Below are 17,700 nucleotides of genomic sequence, written 5' to 3' on the forward strand. Positions count from 1 at the left end.
GTAGGTTCAAATAATAAAACTCTTATATGTATTTTCCTATTTACTGATTGTGGGTGTGTTAAGTACAAAACACATCATGCAACAAAACAACATTTCTTCGATACATTTGGGTTCGCTGACATATATATCTATCGGAGGCAAGAATCCGCCGACTAGGTGGCGGAGTGCACCCACCCTAATCCTTGGATGAGGAGTAGGCTTAGGTGATTGTTTGGCCTTCTAAATGAACACAAGAACACAAGGGTTTAGAGTGGTTCAGGCCGTCGAAGCATAATAACATACATCCACTGTGTGTTGTATTGCTTGAGTATTGGGGAGTTGAAGGTATAAGTGTAAGCTCACCTCCTCCGCTATGGAGCAACTGCTCTGCCTTTTATAGTCTAAAGGAGGCACGTAACAAGAGAGTTCATGCCCTGATTGGTGGGGCTAGAACAATTTATAGTATAGAATGGAAAACAACGAGATAGAGCTGATAATGATGGATCTTGTATCCCTTCTTAGGCGCTGCATGATCTTTTGGCATCCTTATCTTGACTTCTTGTCCCGTCTAATCAAACACAGGCCTTGACTTAGGTTGCGGTGTAGCCTGGTTTGTTGTCGTGTGTAGGGTGCAACGGACAGTGTCGTCTAGTCTTCTCCATTTGTCCCTTCACACCTCGGTAACACACAAGGCACAATGGAAGTCATCATTAAGGGAGCCCAAACGGCGAATTGGGTCAATGCCCTTGTCTCGTTAACGTGCGGTAACAATAAAATTTGCACGTTACAGGCCTAAGGCGTCGCGTGCATTTAATGCCAGGGAAACACTACCTGCTACTTACGCGGGCAAGTATGTGTCTCATCTGTACTCAATGATAGCGGGCCCTATGTCAGAGGCTTTTGTTAGGCACCGTCCGGTGGCTTATGCTATGGTCGTTTGGCCACGTGTTGGTGCCGGAGCCCTGCCTGGGTGAGGAACAGACCTAGGGATAAGTGGTGACATTGTTTCCCAAGTCTTTCCTGACCATGGGTTCAAGCCATACCCGAGGGGATCCATGCTACTATAGCCCTTGCCTGGACACGTGGTGACTCCGACCTCACCTGGCGTAAGGTCTGGATATTATCTTTCATGCCCGAAGTCGTTCTGAATACTTGGTGCTGTAACCAGAGAGCGCCTCCTCCTCCGGGGCTTTATGTTCCCTCCGAGTCCCTATGTCTGGGAATCCGATGGGCACAAGGAGATGTGGGTCCTAATGGCAGGATCCCATACCTATAGTTGAAGTTGTTGATTCCTCCCTTTATGAGGCCAGGAGGCGAGACTGGCCTGGTCATGACTCCATATGGCGGGCCTTAGCCATGTGCTAGGACTGCTGTTTGTGAAATCCATAACGGTGGCCCCTAAGTACTCACCTTGACATAGCAATATTAGGTACCCCATATTTAGGGTACCAACAGTGGCCCCCGGGTCCACCTCGGATGGGGGCCATACCTATGCCTTGTTCCAGAAATGTCAGCCTTGTGCAACATCTTCATGTTGTAGCCTTCACGTTGAGTGGGTTGCTTGCTGAAAGTCGGCTAGAGGGTGGGTGAATAGACAAAACCTAAAATTTATAAACTTTGAACACACACTTTTCAGAGTTAGGGTTAGAAATAAATAATTATGAATTCGAAGTGCGGAAGATAGTTCTTCTTGCTTATGAGTTGTTCAATCAATGCAGATAACTTTGGGAGCTAACACAAAACAATATAAGCAAGAGAACTTTAGAGAGAGGAGAGGGAAGAAACAAATCGAATGGTGAAGATCAACACAAGTGGACACCGCGATTTGTTTCCCGAGGTTCGGTTCTAAAGAAACTACTCCCTGTTGAGGAGGCCACAAAGGCCGAGTCTATTTCAACCCTTTCCCTCTCTCAATCGGCCACTTAGATCGGTCGAGTGCTTCTTCTTAATCTCACGGGACACTAAGAACCCGCAAGGATCACCACACAATTAGGTGTCTCTTGATTGCTTTACAAAACACTTGGAAAGATTAGAAGGAGAAGAATAAAGCAACCAAGAAACAAGAGCAACAATTGGAACACAAATCACCCTCTCTCAAGTCACTAAACACTTTAGATCACTTGACTTTATTTTGGCACTTGGAGAGGATTTGAGGCTTTGAATGTGTCTTTGGAGTGTATTCTTTGCTCTTGTATTGAATGAGGAGAGTGGGATGCTTGGATGACTTGAATGGAGGTGGTTGGGGGTATTTATATCCCCAACCACTATTCTAGCCGTTGGCTGACTGCTCTGTCGATGGACACACCGGATAGTCCGGTGGTGCACCAGATACAGCACTATTCATTGTTCGGTGTGTGCCACGTCAGGCGACCGTTGGGGTTTGGAGCTATTGACCGTTGAAGACTTCTGTCCTTTTGGTGCACCGGACAGTCCGGTGCCACACTGGATAGCCTGGTGCGATTTGACATCACAGACTGTCTTCTGACCTCTGACGGTTAGACTACTGCGCAGTCGACCATTGGCGAAGTTGACCGTAGCTTCGTGGTCTCACCAGATAGTCCGGTGATTTTTAGTGGACGGGCGTTGAGAAAACCTGAGAACGGCCAGTTCGCGGAGGGCTCCAGCCCGTTCACCGGACACTGTCTGGTGTGCCATTGGCTGCAGTAAGTCTGTTTGCTCCAAACTTGTAGAATTGTCCCAAGGTCTTTTTCTTTGTATGTGTATGTGAACTTTATGCACCTGAGAAAAATATCAACTAGGCAAACTAGTTAGTCCATACGGTTTGTGATGGACGTCAAATACCAAAATCGATTATAGGAAATGTTGAGGCCATTTCCCTTTCACTTGCAGACACACTGTTATTGCTACATGAAGACAAAGAAAGTGGTCATGTCCTCATTTTTATCTAGTTAGGGGAAGCCAAGGGATTTCTTCTTTCCCGACCCCTAGTCGCTAAGGCTCTCTGGAGTTTTTTACAATCATGGAGGATTGATTTTGGTCCAGGGAGCTACACCTGAGTTCAGCTTAGGATAGTGCTTAGGAGCGTATCTCATTCCAAGAATGGCTCAGGAGTAGTGCTTAGGAGTTGTACCCTCGGGATCCTAGCTTTGTTGTACTCATTCCATCAAATTATGTAGCCGAATTTTTCCAGGCACGGTTAATGGATCTGACCCTTAATTTTGAACGAGAGGTAGGCCTTTCAGGTACCTGGTCCGAAAAGTACTAAGTCAGCTATTCTGGGGCAGTGGAAGGTGTAGGCTTATGGCATGGGACCACACTAAGTGGTACCCGTCTCTAGACCACTCGCGAGATTGTGGACTTTTCCTTTAGACTAGGTACTAGTCAACATGTGCCCTTATTCAGTATCAAGTGGGAATATAAATTGAGCAGTAGAGTTGGTTACATATTTCAAAATTCATGATAACAACGAAGCTATAGTCCCGAGTGGGGGCAGGAAGAGAAAAACGTACCTTGGCCGAGGATATGATAATGGATCCTGTGTACTTGGAGCTGGATTGGGAGAAAAACCTTTCCTCTTTTTTAGGATGCATGAAACCTTGGATAGAGATCTCGAGGAGGTTCGGGTTTGCAAGATCAACTCCTACTAGGCTGGGCCACAGAGGGCGCCAGAGACTGGTTTTACACAAGCGACCTTACTGAACTATGAATCGTTTGTGATCAGTCCGGATTTACGGGGCTAGTCCCAACCAGCTTGTTCCTGATGTGTACACCTCCTACTATGGTTGTCCAATTTTTCTCTCCTTTTCCCTTCCTCCTAAAGTTTTGGCAACTTTGGAGGTTCGAGGCCTTCACAAGGCCAGGGGCCATCCAGGACGTGGTCCGGGTCCAACGACATTCCCTTAATGCCTTTGCTTTTATTGTATTCAATCCTCTAAACCATGTAACTTAACTTTTTCCATCCTAGTTTGAAACCAGTCCCTAGAATATGAATGTAGTCCGAACACCCAAGTACTTGATCCAGAAGATACTAATTCAGCTATTCTTAGGTGATGGAAGGTGTGAGCTTACGATATGGGACCTAGCTAAGCGACTACCTAGCTCTGGACCACCCAGGAGAATGTGCACCTTTCCCTTAGACCAAGCCCTTAACAATCCATTCCACATTCATCATCAAGCGGGAATCCAAACTAAGTGCAAAGCAAATTACATAATTCAGTTCTCATGACTTACATCAAACGCATGGATCCTTAGTGGTACAAAGCTTGTAAAAGGAGAAGAAATCGATGAATGAGAACGTATTCTTCCATCATAACTGGGCACCAGAGACCTGTGTATTAGAGGTCGGGTTTACAAGGGTGGCTCCTACCGGTCCGGACCACAGATGGTGCCAGAGACTGAGTTTACGTGAGCGAATTTTACCAGACTAGAACACAGATAAATGCTATCATATTACAAAGGAAGAGTTTGTTCTCACGCTACCTTACAAATGGAAGATGTGAGGCTGACCTAGACCGCTTGAGCTCCATTGTGCATCTAACTCTAAGGGTGGGCATCGTCCCTTCTGTTACCTTGAACACCATGGAGCTTGTGGTAGGCGAGTTGGGTCTCTATGCCGATGTAAAATCCCTTCGAAGCACAAGGAATGCCCCTATAAGGGTCTCCCATGACCGATGAGATGTCTTTGTCGCGGCAAGGTTGATGTCGATGTAGTCGTCGTTGGCCTGACACCCTTTTTGCCTTGTCGGGTTATTGCTAACCTTCAGACTGGAAGGGTAAGCATCAGCCTACATTGGGTCGGTGACGAGTGTCAACAATGGCAAACCCAGTTCCATGGGTCCTGAGCTACTGATCTGCACAGCATTCCCCGAACGCCATGAGTTAGTGTCGCTGCTGATAAGTCATGCCTCGGTGATGCTCGAGGGCGAGGTTAGGCGACGGTCACTTGGCTGCCGAGGGCGGAGAGGTGGTTGATGTTCTCTTCTACCCCCGTTGGGGGTGCGGCCTCCCTCCGGAGTCGAAGGGTAAGCAACATCCTTTTGCTCCTTGGCGATGCCCGAAGGCAGTGCTGAGGGGAGAGGTCCGACAGCTACTCTGAATGTCATGCGCCTAAGCCTTCTAGCCTGACTCGGACTATCCCAAGCGCCATAGGCTTGAGGGCGATGGGTTAGGTTTCTGTGCCCACCTTGACTCCTACTGGAACGCGTGGTCATCCTTCATGAGGGTTTCCCACGGTCGGTAGACTGCCTTGCCATGGCGAGGTTGGTGTAGCCATGTTGTCGTCCTTCAGGTTCAAAGGGTAAGCAGCAGCTCGCTCTACCTTGGCAATATCAAAGGCAGAACTTGCAGGAGGTGGTCGGCTACTGCACCGAACGCCATGAACTTGAGGCTACCCCAAGCACCATGGGCTTGTGCCATGGCCAACGAGCTCAGCCTTGGTGATGTGGAGTGAAAGTCGCCTAGAGGGGGGTGGATAGGCGGAAACTGAAATTTACAACTTTAAACACACTACAAGCCGGGGTTAGCGTTAGAATAAAATCCAAGTCCGAGAGAGAGGGGAAAACAAATCAACCAAGAAAATAAAGTGGATGACACGGTGATTTGTTTTACCGAGGTTTGGTTCCAAAGAACCTAGTCCCCGTTGAGGTGGTCACAGAGACCTGGTCTCTTTCAACCCTTTCCCTCTCTCAAACGGTCATTTAGACCGAGTGAGGCTTCTTCCTTAATCTCACGGGTCACTTAGACCCCGCAAGGACCACCACACAATTGGTGTCCCTTGCCTCGCTTACAAAGCTTGAGAGTAAGAGGTGAGAAAGAAAAGAAAGCCAAGCCAAGCAAACAAGAGCAACAAGAAACACAAGAGATCCTCTCTCAAGTCCTAAAACACTGGAATTGAATTGGGGACTTTGATCGGATCGGTGGCTTTGATTTGTGTCTTGGAGTGTTGCACTTTGCTCTTATATTGAATGGAGAGTGATGAATGCTTGGATGGTTTGAGTGGAGGTGGTTTGGGGGTATTTATAGCCCTCAACCACCAAAACAACCGTTGGGGTGGCTACTGTCGATGGGCGCACCGGACACTGTCCAGTGTGCCAGCCACGTCACCCAACCATTAGGGTTCGGACGCAGATGACTGTTGGAGCTTTGTCTTCTTGTGGCACCGGACAGGTACTGTTCACTATCCGGTGCGCCTCTGACTTCTGTCGCGTATTGTAGCGCTGTCAGGGCACTGTGCAGTCGACCGTTGCGCTGGAGAGTCGTTGCTCCGCTTGGTGCACCGGACAGTCCAATGAATTATACCGGAGCGCGACCACAGAAACCCGAAGGTGGCGAGTTCGCACCTTTACGGTCCTAGTGCACCGGACACTGTCCGGTGGCACACCGGACAGTCCGGTGCGCCAGACCAGGGCACACTTGGGTTTCTTTGCTCCTTTCTTTTTGAACCCTATCTTGATCTTTTTATTGGTTTGTGTTGAACCTTTATGCACCTGTGGAATATAATCTAGAGCAAACTAGTTAGTCCAATTATTTGTGTTGAGCATTCAACCACCAAAATTATTTATAGGAAAAGGTTAAACCCTATTTTCCTTTCAATCTCCCCCTTTTTGGTGATTGATGCCAACACAAACCAAAGAAAATATATAAGTGCAGACTTGAACTAGTTTGCATAAGGTAAGTGCATAAGTTGCTTTCTTTTATTTAACATTTTGGACCACGCTTGCACCACTTGTTTTGTTTTTGCAAATTCTTTTGGAAAATCTTTTCAAAGTCTTTTTGCAAATAGTCAAAGGTATATGAATAAGATTTCAAGAAGCATTTTCAAGATTTGAAATTTTCTCCCCCTGTTTCAAATGCCTTTCCTTTGACTTAAACAAAACTCCCCCTGAATGAAATTCTCCTCTTAGTTTTCAAGAGGGTTTTAATAGACATCAATTGGAAATATATTGAGATGCTAATTTTGAAAATATACCAATTGAAAATCATCATACCAATTTGAAATATATCAACTAAAAATTTTCGAAAGGTGGTGGTGCGGTCCTTTTGCTTTGGGCTAATACTCTCTCCCCCTTTGGCATGAATCGCCAAAAACAGAGACTTTGTGAGCCCTTTTTACTTTCTCTCCCATTGGTACAAGTAAATATGAGTGGAAGATTATACCAATTTGAGAGTAATGTGGAGTGGCGGCGAGGGGTAGATAATACCGATAGAGTGGAGTGGAAGCCTTGTCTTCGCTGAAGACTCTATTTCCCTTTCAATCTACGACTTATTATAAAAATACAGTTGAAAAACACATTAGTCGTAGTCATGAAAGAGATATGATCAAAGGTATATAAATGAGCTATGTGTGCAATGTTTCAATCAAAATTCTGAGAATCAAGAATGTTTAGCTCATACCTAAGTTTGGTAAAAGTTTTATCATCTAATGGTTTGGTAAAGATATCGGTTAATTGTTCTTTGGTGCTAACATAAGCTATCTCGATTTGTACTCTCATTATCCGCCAAAAGTGATACTGAATGTCTATGTGCTTAGTGCGGCTGTGTTCAATGTGATTATCCGCCATGCGGATTGCACTCTCATTATCACATAGGACAGGGACTTTGCTCAATTTGTAGCCATAGTCCCTGAGGGTTTGCCTCATCCAAAGTAATTGTGCACAGCAATGGCCTGCGGCAATGTACTCGACTTCGGCGGTAGAAAGAGCTACTGAGTTTTGTTTCTTTGAAGCCCAAGACACCAGGGATCTTCCCAGAAACTGACAAGTCCCTGATGTGTTCTTTCTATCAATTTTACACCCTGCCCAATCGGCATCTGAATATCCTATTAAATCAAAGGTGGATCCCTTGGGGTACCAAAGTACAAACTTAGGAGTGTAAACTAAATATCTCATGATTCTTTTCACAGCCCTAAGATGAACTTCCTTAGTATCGGCTTAGAACCTTGCACACATGCATACGGAAAGCATAATATCCGGTCGAGATACACATAAATAGAGTAAAGTTCCTATCATCGACCAGTATACCTTTTGATCTATGGACTTACCTCCCGTGTCGAGGTCGAGATGCCCATTTATTCCAATGGGTGTCTTGATGGGATTGGCATCCTTCATTCCAAACTTGGTAAGCATGTCTTGAATGTACTTTGTTTGGCTGATGAAGGTGCCCTCTTCGAGTTGCTTGACTTGAAATCCTAGAAAATACTTCAACTCCCCATCATAGACATCTCGAATTTTTGAATCATGATCATACTAAACTCTTCACAAGTTGATTTGTTAGTAGACCCAAATATGATATCATCAACATAAATTTGGCATACAAACAAATCTTTTGCAATGGTTTTAGAAAAGAGAGTAGGATCGGCTTTACCGACTTTGAAGCCATTAGTGATAAGGAAATCTTGCAGGCATTCATACCATGCTCTTGGGGCTTGCTTGAGCCCATAAAGTGCCTTTGAGAGTTTATAAACATGGTAAGGGTACTCACTATCTTCAAAGCTGGGAGGTTGCACAACATAGACCTCTTCCTTGATTGGTCCATTGAGGAAGGCATTTTTCACGTCCATTTGATAAAGCTTAAAGCCATGGTAAGTAGCATAGGCAAGTAATATACAAATTGACTCAAGCCTAGCTACGGGTGCATAGGTTTCACCGAAATCCAAACCTTCGACTTGTGAATATCCCTTGGCCACAAATCAGGCTTTGTTCCTTGTCACCACACCATGCTCATCTTGCTTGTTGCAGAATACCCACTTGGTTCCTACAACATTTTGGTTAGGACGTGGAACTAAATGCCATACCTCATTCTTTGTGAAGTTGTTGAGCTCCTCTTCTATTGCCAGCACCCAATCCGAATCTCTTAGTGCATCCTCCACCCTGTATGGCTCAATAGAGGACACGAAAGAGTAATGTTCACAAAAATGAGCAACTCAAGATCGAGTGGTTACCCCCTTATGAATGTCACCGAGAATTGAGTTCACAGGGTGATCTCTTTGAATCTCTTGGTGGAGTCTTGGGTGTGGCGGTCTTGGACCCTGTACTTCTTGCTAATCTTCCTTGTCTTCATCTCCCCCTTGACCATTGTCCTCCTCTTGAGGTGGCTCATCCTCTTGATCTTCATTAATATCATCTTGAGCCTGATCCTCATCTTGAGTTGGTGGAGATGCTTGCATGGAAGATGATGATTGATCTTGTGCTTGTGTAGGCTCTTCGGATTCCTTAGGACACATGTCCCCAATGGACATGTTCCTTAGCGCGACGCACGTAGCATCTTCATCATTTAGCTCATCAAGATCAACTTGCTCCACTTGGGAGCCATTAGTCTCATCAAACACAATGTCACAAGAAACCTCAACTAATCCAGTGGATTTGTTGAAGACTCTATATGCCCTTGTGTTTGAGTCATAACCAAGTAAAAAGCCTTATACAGCCTTAGGAGCAAATTTAGATTTTCTACCTCTTTTAACAAGAATAAAATATTTGCTACCAAAGACTCTAAAATATGAAACATTGGGCCTTTTACCGGTAAGGAGTTCGTATGATGTCTTCTTGAGGACTCAGTGGAGGTAGAGCCAGTTGATGGAGTAGCAGGCGGTGTTAATCGCCTCAGCCCAAAACCGGTCCGAAGTCTTGTACTCATCAAGCATGGTCCTCGCCATGTCCAGTAGAGTTCTATTCTTCCTCTCCACTACACCATTTTGTTGAGGCGTGTAGGGAGAAGAGAACTCATGCTTGATGCCCTCATCCTCAAGAAAGCCTTCGATTTGTGAGTTCTTGAACTCCGTCCCATTATCGCTTCTTATTTTCTTGATCCTTAATTCGAACTCATTTTGAGCTCGTCGCAAGAATCCCTTTAAGGTCTCTTGGGTCTGTGATTTTTCTTGCAAAAAGAATACCCAAGTGAAGCGAAAATAATCATCCACAATTACTAGACAGTACTTACTCCCGCCGATGCTTATGTAAGCTATCGGGCCGAATAGATTCATGTGGAGTAGTTCTAGTGGCCTATCCGTTGTCATGATGTTCTTGTGTGGATGGTGGGTACCAACTTGCTTTCCTGCTTGACATGCGCTACAAACCCTGTCTTTCTCAAAATGAACATTGGTTAGTCCCAAAATATGTTCTCCCTTTAGAAGCTTGTGAAGATTCTTCATCCCAACATGGGCTAGTCGGCGATGCCAGAGCCAACCCATATTAGTCTTAGCAATTAAGCAAGTATCGAGTTCAGCTCTATTAAAATCAACTAAGTATAGCTGACCCTGTAATACTCCCTTAAATGCTACTGAATCATCACTTCTTCTAAAGATAGTAACACCTAAATCCGTAAAAATACAGTTGTAACCCATTTTGCATAATTGAGAAACTGAAAGCAGGTTATAATCTAAAGAATCTACAAGAAAAACATTGGAAATAGAATGGCCAGGTGATATAGCAATTTTACCAAGTCCTTTGACCAAACCTTGATTTCCATCCCCGAATGTGATAGCTCGTTGGGGATCTTCGTTTTTCTCATAGGAGGAAAACATCCTTTTCTCCCCTGTCATGTGGTTTGTGCATCCGCTATCAATAATCCAACTTGAGCCCCCGGATGCATAAACCTGCAAAATAGTTTTAGTCCTTGTTCTTAGGTACCCAAACGGTCTTGGGTCCTTTCACATTAGAAACAAGCACCTTGGTTACCCAAATACAAGTCTTGGAGCCCTTGTGTTTGCCCCCAACATATTTGGCAACTACTTTGCTAGATTTATTAGTTAAAACATAAGAAGCATCAAAAGTCTTAAATGAAACATTAGGCTCATTTGATGCAGTAGGAGTTTTCTTTTTAGGCATTTTAACATGTGTAGAATGCCTAGAGCTAAATGCCTCATTCTTATATATATAAGCATGGTGAGAAACAGAATGAGACTTCTTAGCATGAACTATCCTAATTTTGTGTTCGGGATAACCAGCAGGATATAAAATATAGCCCTCATTATCCTGAACCATGGGAGCCTTGCCCTCAACAAAATTAGACAATCTTTTGGGGGCATTAAGTTTGACATTGCTCCCCTGTTGGAAACTAATGCCATCCTTGATGCTAGGGCGTCTCCCATTATGGAGCATGGTTCTAGCAAATTTAAATATTTCATTTTCTATCTCATGCTCATTGATTTTACTAGTTAATTGAGCTATATGATCATTTTGTTGTTTAATTAAAGCAAGGTGATCATGAATAGCATCAATATTAACATCTCTACATCTAGTACAAATAGTGACATGATCAACAGTAGATATAGACGGTTTGCAAACATTTAATTCATCTATATTAGATTTCAGTATGGCATTTTCATCTCTAAGATAGGAAATAGATTCATTGCAAACATTTAAGTCTCTAGCCTTGGAAATTAAACTAGCATTCTCAGTTTTAAGGCTAGAAATTGATTGAATCAACTTATCAATCTTAGCAATTAGACTAGCATTTTCATTTCTAAGATTGGCAATTGAATCATGGCAAACATTTGATATTTCAACCTTAGCAATTAAACTAGCGTTCTCAGTTTTAAGGTTGGAAATAGTGTCATGGCAAATGCTAAGCTCTTTAGTTAGGTTTTCACATTTTTCTATATCCTGAGCATAAGCATTTTTAACTTTAACATGCTTTTTGTTTTCCTTAATAAGGAATTCCTCTTGGCTATCCAAGAGTTCATCCTTCTCATGAATAGCACCTATCAATTCATTCAATTTTTCTTTTTGTTGCATGTTAAGGTTGGCAAAAAGGGTAAGCAAATTATCCTCATCTTCACTAGAGCTACCCTCATCACTAGATGTTGTATATTTGGTAGAGGCTCTAGATTTTACCTTCTTCTTTTTGCCGTCATTTGCCATGAGGCACTTGTGGCCGACGTTGGGGAAGAGGAGACCCTTGTTGACGGTGATGTTGGCGGCATCATCGTCGGAGGAGTCGGTGGAGCTCTCATCGGAGTCCCATTCCCGACACACGTGGGCATCGCCGCCCTTCTTCGTGTAGTACCTATTCTTTTCCTTCTTCCTCCCCTTCTTGTCGTTGTCCCTGTCACTATCACTAGACATAGAGCATTTAGCCATAAAATGATCGAGCTTACCACATTTGTAGCACACCCTCTTGGAGCAGGGTTTGTAGTCCTTCCCCCTCCTTTGCTTGAGGATTTGACGGAAGCTCTTGATGATGAGCGTCATCTCCTCATTGTCGAGCTTGGAGGCATCGATGGGGAGCCTACTTGATGTAGATTCTTCTTTCTTTTCTTCCGTCGCTTTGAATGCGACAGGTTGCACCTCGGGTGTGGAGGTGTCGCCTTGCTCCAAGTTGACGATTTGTTTGGAGCCTTTGATCATCAATTCAAAGCTCACAAACTTCCCTATAACCTCCTCGGGAGACATTAGCTTATATCTAGGATCGCGACATATTAATTGAAGTTGCGTAGGATTGTGAAAAATGAGTGATCTTAGAATAACATTGACCATTCCATGGTCATCCCATTTGGTGCTCCCGAGGTTGCGCACTTGATTCACCAAGGTCTTGAGCCGGTTATACATAGCTTGTGGCTCCTCTCCTTGGTTGAGGACGAAATGACCGAGCTCCTCCTCGATTGTCTCCCGCTTGGTGATCTTGGTCACCTCATCTCCCTCGTGCGCGGTCTTGAGCACGTATCAAATCTCCTTGGCGCTCTTCAACCCTTGTACTTATTATACTCCTCTCGACATAGAGAGGCGAGGAGTATAGTAGTGACTTGGGAGTTGAAGTGTCGGATTTGGGCGACCTCGTCTGAGTCGTAGCCTTTATCCCCCACGGACGGTACCTGCGATCCAAACTCAACAATATCCCATATACTTGCGCGAAGTGAGGTTAGGTGATGCCTCATTTTATCACTCCACATACAATAGTCCTCACCATAAAAACTGGTGGTTTGCCTAATGGGACAGATAGTAAAGGAGCGCGTTTAGAAATGCGGGGATAGCGTAGGGGGATCTTACTAAACTTCTTGTGGCGCTTAGAAGTGACGGACGCGGCGTCGGAGCCGGAGGTGGATGGCAACGAATAATCGGTCTCGTAGTAGACCACTTTCTTCATCTTCTTCTTGTCACCACTCTGATGCGACTTGATGCGGGGTGGTGACACCTCCCTTCCTTAGGCGCCGGAATCCCTTGATGGAGCCCTCCCATGGCTTGTGGCCGTTTCCATCTCCCTCTTGGCGGATCCTCCCGACATCACTTTGAGTGGTTAGACTCTTAATGAAGTACTGGGCTCTGATACCAATTGAAAGTAGCCTAGAGGGGGGTAGATAGGTGGAAACTAAAATTTACAACTTTAAGCACACTACAAGCCGGGGTTAGCATTGAATAAAATCCAAGTCCGGGAGAGAGGGGAAAACAAATCAACCAAGAAAATAAAGTGGATGACACGGTGATTTGTTTTACCGAGGTTCGGTTCCAAAGAACCTAGTCCCCGTTGAGGTGGTCACAAAGACCGGGTCTCTTTCAACCCTTTCCCTCTCTCAAACGGTCACTTAGATCGAGTGAGGCTTCTTCCTTAATCTCACGAGTCACTTAGACCCCGCAAAGACCACCACACAATTGGTGTCTCTTGCCTCGCTTACAAAGCTTGAGAGTAAGAGGTGAGAAAGAAAAGAAAGCCAAGCCAAGCAAACAAGAGCAACAAGAAACACAAGAGATCCTCTCTCAAGTCCTAAAACACTTGAATTGAATTAGGGACTTTGATCGGATCGGTGGCTTTGATTTGTGTCTTGGAGTGATGCACTTTGCTCTTGTATTGAATGGAGAGTGATGAATGCTTGGATGGTTGGAGTAGAGGTGGTTGGGGGTATTTATAGCCCTCAACCACAAAAACAACTGTCGGTGGGGAAAAATCCACCGGCCGGGTGGCGGAACGTACCCTCCCTAATCCTAGGATGAGGAGAGGGCCTAAGCGTTCTGCCTGTCTGGTAGATGGTGGATGAACACAAGAGGACACGAGGGATTATAGTGGTTCAGGACGCTGGAGCGTAATACGCTACCTCCACTGTGTGTAAGTAGTATTGAGAGTGTGATTGAGTCTGTCCTTTGTAATGCTGTGTGCCCTCCCTTTTATAGTTTAAGGGAGGCACAGACAAGGATGCTGAGCCTCGACATGTGGGTCCAGGAGCATAATGGAAGAAATACATTATGGGAATAACTAATGCTGATAGGGTAACGCATGAGTAATTAGCGGAAGTCATGATGGCTGCAGTCCATGCAGCATTGATAGGCAGTAACCCGCACGAGTAATGGTGAGTGATTGCCCTCAACATAGTAACGTGCGAGTAATTGCGCGGCCCACGTATCATAGACTGGGCATGCCGCCTGTCAATGGAATGGACAGGCACACGCCTTATCCATAATAAATGCGAAGGCGCGCGTAGCCCAGAGTCGTTATGTCAGGTTCCGCTCGTTGGCTTATGCTGCACGCAGTATGCCACGTGGAAGCGTCGGGTCTCAGCCTGAGCAAGGAGCAGGAGTGTATGCGGATAGGTTCGGACACGTGTCGGCACCGGACCCCCACCTGGGCCCTGATTAAGGACCGGGTGTGTTCTGTCCTGGAACCTTGGGACCCTACTATGGGCGGCCCGGACCCCATACGGGGGGGGGGGGTCCGGATCCCATTCCATGGGTCCGGTCCGTACACGTGGGGGTCCTGGACAAAACTTGGAGGTCCGTACTGTATATCTAGGGGTCCGGCAGGGGTCCGGCACTCTCCCATGGGGGTCCGGACTGACTGTTGATACCTTGGAGTATATCACTTTCTCTGGACACGTGGCGGTCCCAGACCTGCCCATGTGGTGGGGTCAGGTGTTGTTGCTGGCCCAGAGTAGTCGCCCGAGGCTGGGCGAGTCATGGCCTAGTCCCACATACAGCTCTTTTACTATGCGAATAAAGATAGCCGCGTTGGTACTGCGTCTTCATACAGTAGTAAGAGGTACCCTAGTTTCAGGGTACCAACAGTGGCCCCCAGGCCCACCTTAGGGGAGGATGCGAGCCTACAAGTGGGTCCAAAGCTTGTACTTTGTCTCAACATGGCCTGATTGATGATTGGCGCGCTGTTTCAGCGCGTATGCTGACGCACCCACCGTCAATCCACCTTCGGTCACGCCAACTGCCATATATGTACCCACGGCTGACTGACCCACGGCCCCCACGCCTGGTGGTTTTGTCGGGCCACGTGTGGGCTGCCTCGTTGCTGCTACATTGGTTTTAAAATATTACCTTCTGTCTTCTGCAGCGGTCCCAAGGAGGCGCGCGCGACGGTTCGCTCTTTCCGCACCTGAAGTCCGGCACACAAACCATATGACTTGTGGACCCGGGCCCCCGTGTCATAGACTGGGTTCGTCTTCTGCAGCGGCCCTAAGGAGGCGCACTACAGGCGCGTGCGGCGGTTCGCTCTTTCCGCACCCGAAGTCCGGCACACAAACTGTATGACTTGTGGACTCGGGCCCCCATGTCATAGACTGGGTTGTCTTGGTCCTTGGTGCCCGTCGGGCGAGATTTCCTGCGGCGATTGAGGGGCGCGCGGAAGGGTTTCCCTAACAAGGACTCTGGTTTCCTTGAAAAAGCATTCACCCCGCGTGCAGCAGGTACCCTTTCCGATTCTCTCCCAATTTCTTGCGCCCCTTTGCCTTCATGCTCCTCTGCTCTCCGCTCGTGCCGCCACACACGCCATGGCTTCGCTTGGTCACCCTGACCACTTTCAGTCTGAGGAGGCACTTAACCTGGTGCGTGGCCTGCTCGGGTGGAGCGTGCTAGGGCTCGCCGGAAGAATCCGCGTCGGCGCTGCCCCCCTCGGCGATCTCGCCACCGGGGAGTTCGTGTTGTTCACCTCCTACATCTCCTACGGGTTGGCGCTGCCGATCTTGCCCTTCTTCTTGCTGCTGTTGGAGGAGTTCGGGCTTCATCTTCAGCACCTCACGCCCCACTCCGTCCTCCAGGCGGCCATCTTCGTCCACCTCTGCGAGATGTTCGTAGGTGTGGCTCCCTACACTTCTCTCTTCCGCCACTTCTTTGTGCTGGTCAAGTCCGGGAAGACTAGGGGCCACATTGGTGCCTACTACTTCTAGACGAGGCCGGATCCAGCCGTCGTCTACATCCCCACCCTCGTGGCGCGAGGTGGGAAAACTGGCGCAACGACTGGGTGATTGCCAGCGCCGAGGCCAACGACTGCCTCGTCCTGCCGAGCGATGGGACGGCGCTCGATCGCAAGCTATGGAGGACCAAGCCGTCCTTGGCACCAGAGTTCTTGTCCGTATTGGACAGGATCAAGGGCTTGGCCACGGGCAGCCTGACGTCGATGCACGTGGTCAGCGACCTCCTGAAGCGCCGGATTGCGTCGCTACAGAGGAGACTGCGCCAGTGCTGCTGGTTCACTGGCCGGATCCAGCATGGGCCGAGCACCGACCTGTCCTGGGACGAGATGGCAGTCCTAGTGGGAGGGATCACTGGGGAAACTTTTGTCCCTGAGTCCCTGATCCTCCCCCAGAACATCCCTGCGCTCTGCGACGACCCAGGGCCGAGGACGGCGATCTTGGCCAAGTTGCCAACCCTCGGCGAGAGCGGCGTGGCGGTTCGCCAGACCGGTGGTCGAGACCCCCACCGCAGGATATAGATCTCAGATACACCGGCTGGAGGTCCCCAACCCACCGGTGCGGCTCCCAGCGCCCCCGCCGTGGCCCCCAGCCCCTTGGACAAGGGTAAAGGGGCTGCAAGCAGCGCCTCCACCCCAGGTGGCGCTGGTGGGTCAGAGGAGAGGCGACGCCGGCTGCGTCGCGCTGACAGGTCGCTCATTTCGGAGCCTCCCCAGAAGCGCTAGAGGACCGCAGGCGGGGTCGAGGAGGCGAGCTCCCAGGCCCACGACGCGCAGAGGCGCGTCAGTCCTCCGGTCACGCTGCCACCACCACCATCGGTCCCGCCGCCACCACCACCATCTGGGGGTGATCTCCCCCAGGGGCACCAGCAGAAGCAACAGCAACAGTAGCAGCAGCAGCAAGAGCGGCGATCTCACTTCCAGGGTCACTGGAAGGTCCAGGTCCCCAAGTAAGTGTAGCCCCTTTTTCTTTGAGCTTAATCATCATGCCGACAAGTCTTAACCCATCGTCTGCTTTTCAGGGCTTCTTCCCCCTCTGCTCCAAAGGTCACACCTCCTCCGTCGGTTTCCAGGCCCACCGACAAGTCTGGCTCTCAGCAGCAGGCATCTGCTGGGAGTGGTGACAGTGATCCGCCCTCAGCTGCTGCCAAGACAACGCCAGCAGCTTCCCATGCCCCAGCCGGGGGTCCGGCGGCAGCGGCGCCAGCGACGGGCGGCGTCACAGCGGCATTGGAGGCCCTAGTTGGGGGGGTCCGCGCCCCCTCCGGACGCTGGCGGCGACGCAGGAGGCGCGTCCAGCTCCAACCCTCTGCCTGCTCCAGAGGAGATGGAGGTGGTGTTCGGGCGATGGCTCCGGTCTGGTGCCGAGCAAGAAGCTGCGCCAGTCCCCCTCCCCTGTATGCTGTCCCACGCCCACTAGATCCTTAGCAACACTGGGGCAGCAATCTTATGGGAGTGGGAGGCGCTTGAGGCTGAGCACCAGCGCCTCAGCGACTGGCACACCCAACTGGAGGTGGATTTTTTTTCCCTACCTGACGCGCCAAATGTCGGTGGGGAAAAATCCACCGGCTGGGTGGCGAAACGCACCCGCCCTAATCCTAAGATGAGGAGGGGGCCTAAGCGTTTTGCATGTCTGGTAGATGG

At 48.1% G+C, this 17,700-nt stretch overlaps 1 pseudogene; it reads left to right on the forward strand.

Moving 5' to 3' along the window:
- LOC103628040 (probable E3 ubiquitin-protein ligase BAH1-like 1) overlaps positions 1-16,578 on the forward strand; it is an 85,920-nt pseudogene extending 69,342 nt beyond the window's left edge.
- The last annotated feature ends 1,122 nt before the right edge of the window (positions 16,579-17,700 follow it).

The sequence above is a fragment of the Zea mays genome, chromosome 5 (genome assembly GCF_902167145.1).
Source record: "Zea mays cultivar B73 chromosome 5, Zm-B73-REFERENCE-NAM-5.0, whole genome shotgun sequence".
Lineage (NCBI taxonomy): Eukaryota > Viridiplantae > Streptophyta > Magnoliopsida > Poales > Poaceae > Zea > Zea mays.